This window comes from Elaeis guineensis, chromosome 2, assembly GCF_000442705.2.
Source record: "Elaeis guineensis isolate ETL-2024a chromosome 2, EG11, whole genome shotgun sequence".
NCBI classification, from domain to species: Eukaryota; Viridiplantae; Streptophyta; class Magnoliopsida; order Arecales; family Arecaceae; genus Elaeis; species Elaeis guineensis.
In genome coordinates this window covers 21,063,376-21,073,113 of record NC_025994.2, presented here as the reverse complement: position 1 = coordinate 21,073,113, position 9,738 = coordinate 21,063,376, and positions in this window count along the sequence as shown.

Below are 9,738 nucleotides of genomic sequence, written 5' to 3'. Positions count from 1 at the left end.
AATATAAAAAATAGAAAAATTATATAATTATAAATTTGAATTAAAAAAATTTATAATTTGAATTAAATTTTGATAAAAAAATAAATGCATAAAAAAGTGAAAAAATGAGGAAAAAATTGAAAAAAAAAAGAAATTTATAAATTGAACTTTAAAAAAAATAAGAATTTTAACTTTAATTCAAATAAAAAATATCATTTCAAATTACGTTATCCATTTTAAATTATTTTTTAAAAAAATTATCTCAAGAAAAGAAAAAAGTATTGTAAAAAAATAAAAAAATTCTAAAAAAGAAAAAAAGAAAAAAAATATAATTAAAAAAAATAAAAATTCTAATTCTAATTGAAAAACAAAATTTTTAATTTTTAATTTTAAAAAATAAAATTATAATTATAATTGAAATAAAAAATATCATTTTAAATAACTAAATTAGTTTAAATATAATTATTTAAAAAATATTTTAAATAAAGAAAAAGAATACGTAATAGAATGCCAAAAAGATAAAAATAGAAGGAAACTAAAATTATAATTTCAAATGATAAAAATTTTAAAATAAATTTCAAAAAAAAATGTCATAAAAAAATAAATAAAAGAGAAAAATGGTAATAAAATAGAAATTATAATTATAAATTAAAAAAATTAATTTAAATTTAAATTAAAAATTATCATTCAAATTACTATCCTCATTATTTAATTAAATTTATTTATTAAAAAATTATAAAAAATAATTAAAGAAATTAAGGAAAAAATTAAAAAAACCAAAAAAAAGAAAAAAAAAAGGAGAAAACGTTAAAGAGAATGGCATTTTCTCCCTCCCCCCCCCTCTTCCCTACTTCTCCCTTCTCCCTCTTCTCCCTCTTCCCTCTTCTCCGGCGTCTCTCCGGCGGCACGGCGGCGAGCTCTCGACGGTGGTGAGCTGCCTCCTCTGGGCGGCGGGCCCCAGGCCCCGACGGTGGGCCCCGATCCCCTCCTCTCCCTCTTCCTCTCTCTCTCTCTTCCTCTCTCTCTCCCTTTTCCTTGGCCACCGGCCACAGACGGTCGGCGACAGGCCGCGCGCCCCGACGGCGGGCCCCGCATCCCTGCGGCGGGCCCCGACCCCCTCCTCTCCCTCTTCCTCTCTCTCTCTTCCTCTCTCTCCCTTTTCCTTGGCTGCTGGCCACAGACGGCCGGCGGCGGGCTGCGCGCCCCGGCGGCAGGCCCCGCACCCCGGAGGGGGGGTGGGGCGGCGGGCCCCATCGTGGTGAGGCGGCGGCCCTCTGTGGCGAGCCCTGACCCTCCCCTTCTCCGACGGTGGGATACGACAGGTCCCACGCGATGGGCTGCGATGGCGGCGAGCCCCATGAGCTCCGACGGTCGCTCTGTGACGGTTTCCGACGGTGGCTCCGCGACGACCCTCGCGATGGATCGTCTATTTCAATCTTTTTTTTATCTCATTAATTTTTTTTATTTTTATTTTTATCTCATTAGATTCAGATGTATTTTAAAATTCAATTCGATCGTATTTTAAAAATTTTTAAATATATTATATTTCATGAAAATGTAGACCCGTCAATTGACCAATGTAGAATATTGTATGTTATCTATATAAAATATATATTAAATATATATTTTTGTATGAATATCATAAAATATATATATTGGTCAATTGATTGTCCAGTTTGGACAGTTTGAAAATTGTATTTAATTCTATAGATAATTACATTATTCGAATGATATGCGGAGGGTTCGAGAGAAATTTCGGACAGTATTTTTCTTTAATTCTCCTCACACATTTTGAGTCGTGTTGGGAGAACTAAGGAGAAATGCTGCCGAAATTTTTTTCGGTCCTTTTTGTGTATCGTTTGATTAATATAATTAATCTATAGAATTAATGCAATTCCCGAATGGGATAGGATCGACGTGTATTTCTGTGAGATTGTATTTGAATTTACGTGTTTAATATCCTGAGATGAACTGAATTTTGTGTTTAAGTTGTATTGTGTGACAATATTGGGTTTAAATTTTTTTTAAAATATATTGTGTCTTATTTTTTAATACATCTGTGATAATATCGTTATTTTAGATTCATTAGCGTATTATTGCTTACGATCCGCGGTATCCCGATCCTCGAGACAGCAGTATTCTTACATTGCAGGAGCACCATCGATCACAGACTATTTTAGATGGCGGCGTAAGCATTACAATCCTATTTACTATTTAAATTTTTATTTTAAAAATCATGTACTGCATCTAATTATTATATTTTATTGTACGAGCCCAGACACCTTCGTCTATGATGATCCGATGCTGACTTCTGGAGGACAGAGGACATCCCACATAGAGTGTTAGATTATTTACGATATTTGAGATTTTATGGAGTATATCGGATTGGTCGTATACAGATGGATGTTGGTCTTATTACTGCTTTGCTTGAGAGATGGCATCCAGAGACACACATTTCATCTTCCATTTGGTAAGGCGACCATCACTTTACAGGAGTTGATCCCATGCTTACCATTCTGGAGTGGCAGGCTTTGTGCTTGCGATTGTTAGGGTTTGAATCCAACGCATATTTTTTCGATCATTCACGACTCAGGATTGAGTGTTTGGATGATCGTTATCGACATTTTCATATTGCGGATGATGCACTAGAGGAGATGATGCAGCAGTATGTTAGGGGTCAGGTGCTGCGGTTGTTAGGTGGTGCCTGTTACCCGATGCTTCATCGAATAAGATGAAGTTGATGTTTTTGCCATTATTAGAGGATTTAGACTTCGCTCGTCGACTCAGTTGGGGCAGTGCAGTACTAGCTTGCCTATGCAGAGCTATGTGTCGGGGTTCTTATGCTGATCAGAGCGAGTTTGAAGGTTATCTTGTATTATTACAGATATATAAATTAAAAATTTTTATTTTTAATATTTAATTATATTTTACATTGGGTATATCATCTATTTAGTTTTTGAAATTTGCAGATTTGAGTATGGGAGCGTATGCCGACTATCAGTCCATTACGACGACAATTGCTCGAGCTGCCATCAGAGCAGTAGGATCCTGATGTTCCATTCAGACTAGACGGATCATTGGGATATAGATATCAAAATATTATTTTTTTTATTTCAAATTTACTATTTTAAATTTGATAAAATTTATTTAACATTAATACATTGTGAAACAGATGGAACGTTGCATTCAACGTTCATCACGTATCGACGAGAGTGGCACGGGTTTATAGGTACCAGTTGGATACATTAGTTGATACATTTAGACGGATAAATTTTGAATTTTTTACAAATATTATTTCACAGTATTCATAATCTATTAAAATTTTAGCTTACTAATTTTTTTTATTTTAACTATATTAGTTTTTGTGGGAGCCATATACGGATGAGATATTGGCTATACTGCCGCAGATGTGTACAGTTGGACACGACATATGGACTGCTAGGGTGCCACTTATTTGTTTTGATGTGGTAGAGTGGCATCTTTTCGATCGTGTCCTGCAGCAGTTTGGTCAGATTCAGGGCATCCCAGAGCAGTTTGATACCAGCCAGGGACTTCATCGTATTGATCGACGAGGGAGAGCTCGTATTGACTAGCGTATCAGACATGCAGAGTACATCGATATTTGGGATGTATGTCGAGATCACATTGTTCATGGTGATCCTATTTTGAGAGGCCGTTCATATACCGATGACTATATGGCTTGGTTTTTTAGCATTACGGTGCGAGTCATTGGATAGTCTCGGTATGCAGTTCCTGGATACGAGGGCGAGAGTTCTACTGTGAGTCTTTTGGTAAGATTACGAAAATTACTTTATATTATTTGTGTTATATTTTTATTTTATATTTTACACTATACTGACTGTTTTATTTTTATTTTGTAGGCTGATTCTATGTCGAATCTCGTGTTGGACACTCGTCGTGCTTTATCTACGACTGATGAGGACGAACGGATTCGGATACTGTGGGAGATAGAGAGAACAAGTTCCAGAACATCGATGGTGATTGGTGTTGATCCATATACCTATGCGTCTTGGTATGGAGCAGCTCCGATGTCAGATATGAGATATACGCCGTCACCATATATTTCATATATGCCATCACCACATATTCCGCAGATGTCATCATTAGATGCTGCACAGATGCCACAGCCTTTTGATCCACAGATGGCAGCACCTTCTTCTTCTTACATCTCCCAGATGACATCATCGGGTACCAGTTGGTCACATGAGTATGATACTTTCTTTCCAGGTCCATCCATGTATCCAGATGAGAGGATTGAACGGGTTTCTCAGTCTGTAGATGATCCAACAGTATCAATTATTCCTGAGCAGCATGATCAGCAGATCTCCTCCACTGATATAGCGAAGGAGCCATCACAGCAGGAGCAGCCGGTGAGGACCTTCCTGAGAAGGTCCAAGCGACCACGGGCACCGCGACGTCCTTGTGGGACTTAGTCTTTGTTATATTTGTACTTAGTATTTTTTATATTTTTATTGTACTATTTTTTATACGTTTGACATTTTTATTCTATTTAATAATATTAAATATTAATTTTATGAAGTATTATTTAATTTCAAGTGATCGGATATTATGCTTTGTGCATATGAATACACATACTCGAATGTGTCTCAGAACATTGAAGAGAAAAAGTTATGCTAAAAGGATTATAAAAATTATAACGTAAATAATAATATATCGAATGTTGCTCTTTGAATTGATTTTGATGATTACAAAGTATTTGAGGGGATTACTAATGATTTTGGCTTGGAAAAAGATTTATTATATTTCAGAGATAAAATCATAATTTTATCAGACCTGATTCGGAAGCCTCAAGAGCAAGAACAAAAGATGTGTAATCTATTGGAGGTAATTTCAATATTTTTGAAAGTGTATTTTGTAAGAAAAACATGTTTGTATTTTTAAGTCGACCTCATGAATCGACTAATGGCTAAAAGGGCTGAACGGCATGCAAAATTTTTGGCTGGCACACTCTATGAGTCGACCCCTTGGCTTCTTTATGGTAATTTTTATTTTTTTAATATTTTTTTAAAAATTTAATTTTAAATAAGAAAAGTAAGTTGAAATGATATTTTTTATTTAAATTAAAATTATTATTTTTTTTAAAATTTAAAATTATTCCTTATATTTTTTTACCGACCCTCTGATGCCGGCGGCCAACGAAAAAGAGGGAGAGAGAGAAAGGAAGAGGGAGGGAGAGAGAGGAGGCAGCTCACCGCCGTGCCGTCGGAGACAACATCGAAGATTATTACCATTTTTTCTCTTTTATTTATTTTTTTATGATATTTATTTTTTAAAATTTATTTTAAAATTTTTATCATTTGAAATTATAATTTTAGTTTTCTTCCATTTTTATCTTTATGGTATTCTATTACGTATTCTTTTCCTCATTTCCTTTTTTTAAAGTTCAATTTATAATTTTTTTTAATTATAATTATTTTTTTAAAGTTCAATTTATTTTTTTTTTAAAGTTCAATTTACAAAGTTCAATTTTTATCTTTTTGAAATTATAATTCTTATTTTTTTTAAAGTTCAATTTATAAATTTCTTTTTTTCATATTTTTTCCTCATTTTTTTACTTTTTTATGCATTTATTTTTTTCTCAAAATTTAATTCAAATTATAAATTTTTTTAATTAAAATTAATAATTATATAATTTTTCTATTTTTTACATTTCTTTCTATTTTTATGAAATTTTTTTAGGCTATTTTTTTTATTTTTTCGAATATTTTTTAAATAAATTAATTTGAATTTGAAAAAGTAATTTGAAATGATATTTTTATTTCAATTAATTTTAAAAATTTTATTTCTTTTAAATTTTAAATTATAATTCTTATTCTTTTTCGATTTTTTTAAAATTTTGATTTTTTAATGGTACTTTTTATTTTTTTTAATTTTTTTTTGAATATTTTTGGCAAGAATTTGAAATGATGTTTTTGAATTAAATTTAAAATTTTTATTTCAGAGCGAGTTTGAGTTTTGAAGGGTGCCACAGAGCTATGTGTCGGGGTTCTTATGCTGATCAGAGCGAGTTTGAAGGTTATCTTGTATTATTACAGATATATAAATTAAAAATTTTTATTTTTAATATTTAATTATATTTTACATTGGGTATATCATCTATTTAGTTTTTGAAATTTGCAGATTTGAGTATGGGAGCGTATGCCAACTATCAGTCCATTACGACGACAATTGCTCGAGCTGCCATCAGAGCAGTAGGATCCTGATGTTCCATTCAGACTAGACGGACCATTGGGATATAGATATCAAAATATTATTTTTTTTATTTCAAATTTACTATTTTAAATTTGATAAAATTTATTTAACATTAATACATTGTGAAACAGATGGAACGTTGCATTCAACGTTCATCACGTATCGACGAGAGTGGCACGGGTTTATAGGTACCAGTTGGATACATTAGTTGATACATTTAGACAGATAAATTTTGAATTTTTTACAAATATTATTTCACAGTATTCATAATCTATTAAAATTTTAGCTTACTAATTTTTTTTATTTTAACTATATTAGTTTTTGTGGGAGCCATATACGGATGAGATATTGGCTATACTGCCGCAGATGTGTACAGTTGGACACGACATATGGACTGCTAGGGTGCCACTTATTTGTTTTGATGTGGTAGAGTGGCATCTTTTCGATCGTGTCCTGCAGCAGTTTGGTCAGATTCAGGGCATCCCAGAGCAGTTTGATACCAGCCAGGGACTTCATCGTATTGATCGACGAGGGAGAGCTCGTATTGACTAGCGTATCAGACATGCAGAGTACATCGATATTTGGGATGTATGTCGAGATCACATTGTTCATGGTGATCTTATTTTGAGAGGCCGTTCATATACCGATGACTATATGGCTTGGTTTTTTAGCATTACGGTGCGAGTCATTGGATAGTCTCGGTATGCAGTTCCTGGATACGAGGGCGAGAGTTCTACTGTGAGTCTTTTGGTAAGATTACGAAAATTACTTTATATTATTTGTGTTATATTTTTATTTTATATTTTACACTATACTGACTGTTTTATTTTTATTTTGTAGGCTGATTCTATGTCGAATCTCGTGTTGGACACTCGTCGTGCTTTATCTACGACTGATGAGGACGAACGGATTCGGATACTGTGGGAGATAGAGAGAACAAGTTCCAGAACATCGATGGTGATTGGTGTTGATCCATATACCTATGCGTCTTGGTATGGAGCAGCTCCGACGTCAGATATGAGATATACGCCGTCACCATATATTTCATATATGCCATCACCACATATTCCGCAGATATCATCATTAGATGCTGCACAGATGCCACAGCCTTTTGATCCACAGATGGCAGCACCTTCTTCTTCTTACATCTCCCAGATGACATCATCGGGTACCAGTTGGTCACATGAGTATGATACTTTCTTTCCAGGTCCATCCATGTATCCAGATGAGAGGATTGAACGGGTTTCTCAGTCTGTAGATGATCCAACAGTATCAATTATTCCTGAGCAGCATGATCAGCAGATCTCCTCCACTGATATAGCGAAGGAGCCATCACAGCAGGAGCAGCCGGTGAGGACCTTCCTGAGAAGGTCCAACCGACCACGGGCACCGCGACGTCCTTGTGGGACTTAGTCTTTGTTATATTTGTACTTAGTATTTTTTATATTTTTATTGTACTATTTTTTATACGTTTGACATTTTTATTCTATTTAATAATATTAAATATTGATTTTATGAAGTATTATTTAATTTCAAGTGATCGGATATTATGCTTTGTGCATATGAATACACATACTCGAATGTGTCTCAGAACATTGAAGAGAAAAAGTTATGCTAAAAGGATTATAAAAATTATAACGTAAATAATAATATATCGAATGTTGCTCTTTGAATTGATTTTGATGATTACAAAGTATTTGAGGGGATTACTAATGATTTTGGCTTGGAAAAAGATTTATTATATTTCAGAGATAAAATCATAATTTTATCAGACCTGATTCGGAAGCCTCAAGAGCAAGAACAAAATATGTGTAATCTATTGGAGGTAATTTCAATATTTTTGAAAGTGTATTTTGTAAGAAAAACATGTTTGTATTTTTAAGTCGACCTCATGAATCGACTAATGGCTAAAAGGGCTGAACGGCATGCAAAATTTTTGGCTGGCACACTCTATGAGTCGACCCCTTGGCTTCTTTATGGTAATTTTTATTTTTTTAATATTTTTTTAAAAAATTTAATTTTAAATAAGAAAAGTAAGTTGAAATGATATTTTTTATTTAAATTAAAATTATTATTTTTTTTAAAATTTAAAATTATTCCTTATATTTTTTTACCGACCCTCTGATGCCGGCGGCCAACGAAAAAGAGGGAGAGAGAGAAAGGAAGAGGGAGGGAGAGAGAGGAGGCAGCTCACCGCCGTGCCGTCGGAGACAACATCGAAGATTATTACCATTTTTTCTCTTTTATTTATTTTTTTATGATATTTATTTTTTAAAATTTATTTTAAAATTTTTATCATTTGAAATTATAATTTTAGTTTTCTTCCATTTTTATCTTTATGGTATTCTATTACGTATTCTTTTCCTCATTTCCTTTTTTTAAAGTTCAATTTATAATTTTTTTTAATTATAATTATTTTTTTAAAGTTCAATTTATTTTTTTTTTAAAGTTCAATTTACAAAGTTCAATTTTTATCTTTTTGAAATTATAATTCTTATTTTTTTTAAAGTTCAATTTATAAATTTCTTTTTTTCATATTTTTTCCTCATTTTTTTACTTTTTTATGCATTTATTTTTTTTTCAAAATTTAATTCAAATTATAAATTTTTTTAATTAAAATTAATAATTATATAATTTTTCTATTTTTTACATTTCTTTTTATTTTTATGAAATTTTTTTAGGCTATTTTTTTATTTTTTCGAATATTTTTTAAATAAATTAATTTGAATTTGAAAAAGTAATTTGAAATGATGTTTTTATTTCAATTAATTTTAAAAATTTTATTTCTTTTAAATTTTAAATTATAATTCTTATTCTTTTTCGATTTTTTTAAAATTTTGATTTTTTAATGGTACTTTTTATTTTTTTTAATTTTTTTTTTGAATATTTTTGGCAAGAATTTGAAATGATGTTTTTGAATTAAATTTAAAATTTTTATTTCAGAGCGAGTTTGAGTTTTGAAGGGTGCCACAGAGCTATGTGTCGGGGTTCTTATGCTGATCAGAGCGAGTTTGAAGGTTATCTTGTATTATTACAGATATATAAATTAAAAATTTTTATTTTTAATATTTAATTATATTTTACATTGGGTATATCATCTATTTAGTTTTTGAAATTTGCAGATTTGAGTATGGGAGCGTATGCCGACTATCAGTCCATTACGACGACAATTGCTCGAGCTGCCATCAGAGCAGTCGGATCCTGATGTTCCATTCAGACTAGACGGACCATTGGGATATAGATATCAAAATATTATTTTTTTTATTTCAAATTTACTATTTTAAATTTGATAAAATTTATTTAACATTAATACATTGTGAAACAGATGGAACGTTGCATTCAACGTTCATCACGTATCGACGAGAGTGGCACGGGTTTATAGGTACCAGTTGGATACATTAGTTGATACATTTAGACGGATAAATTTTGAATTTTTTACAAATATTATTTCACAGTATTCATAATCTATTAAAATTTTAGCTTACTAATTTTTTTTATTTTAACTATATTAGTTTTTGTGGGAGC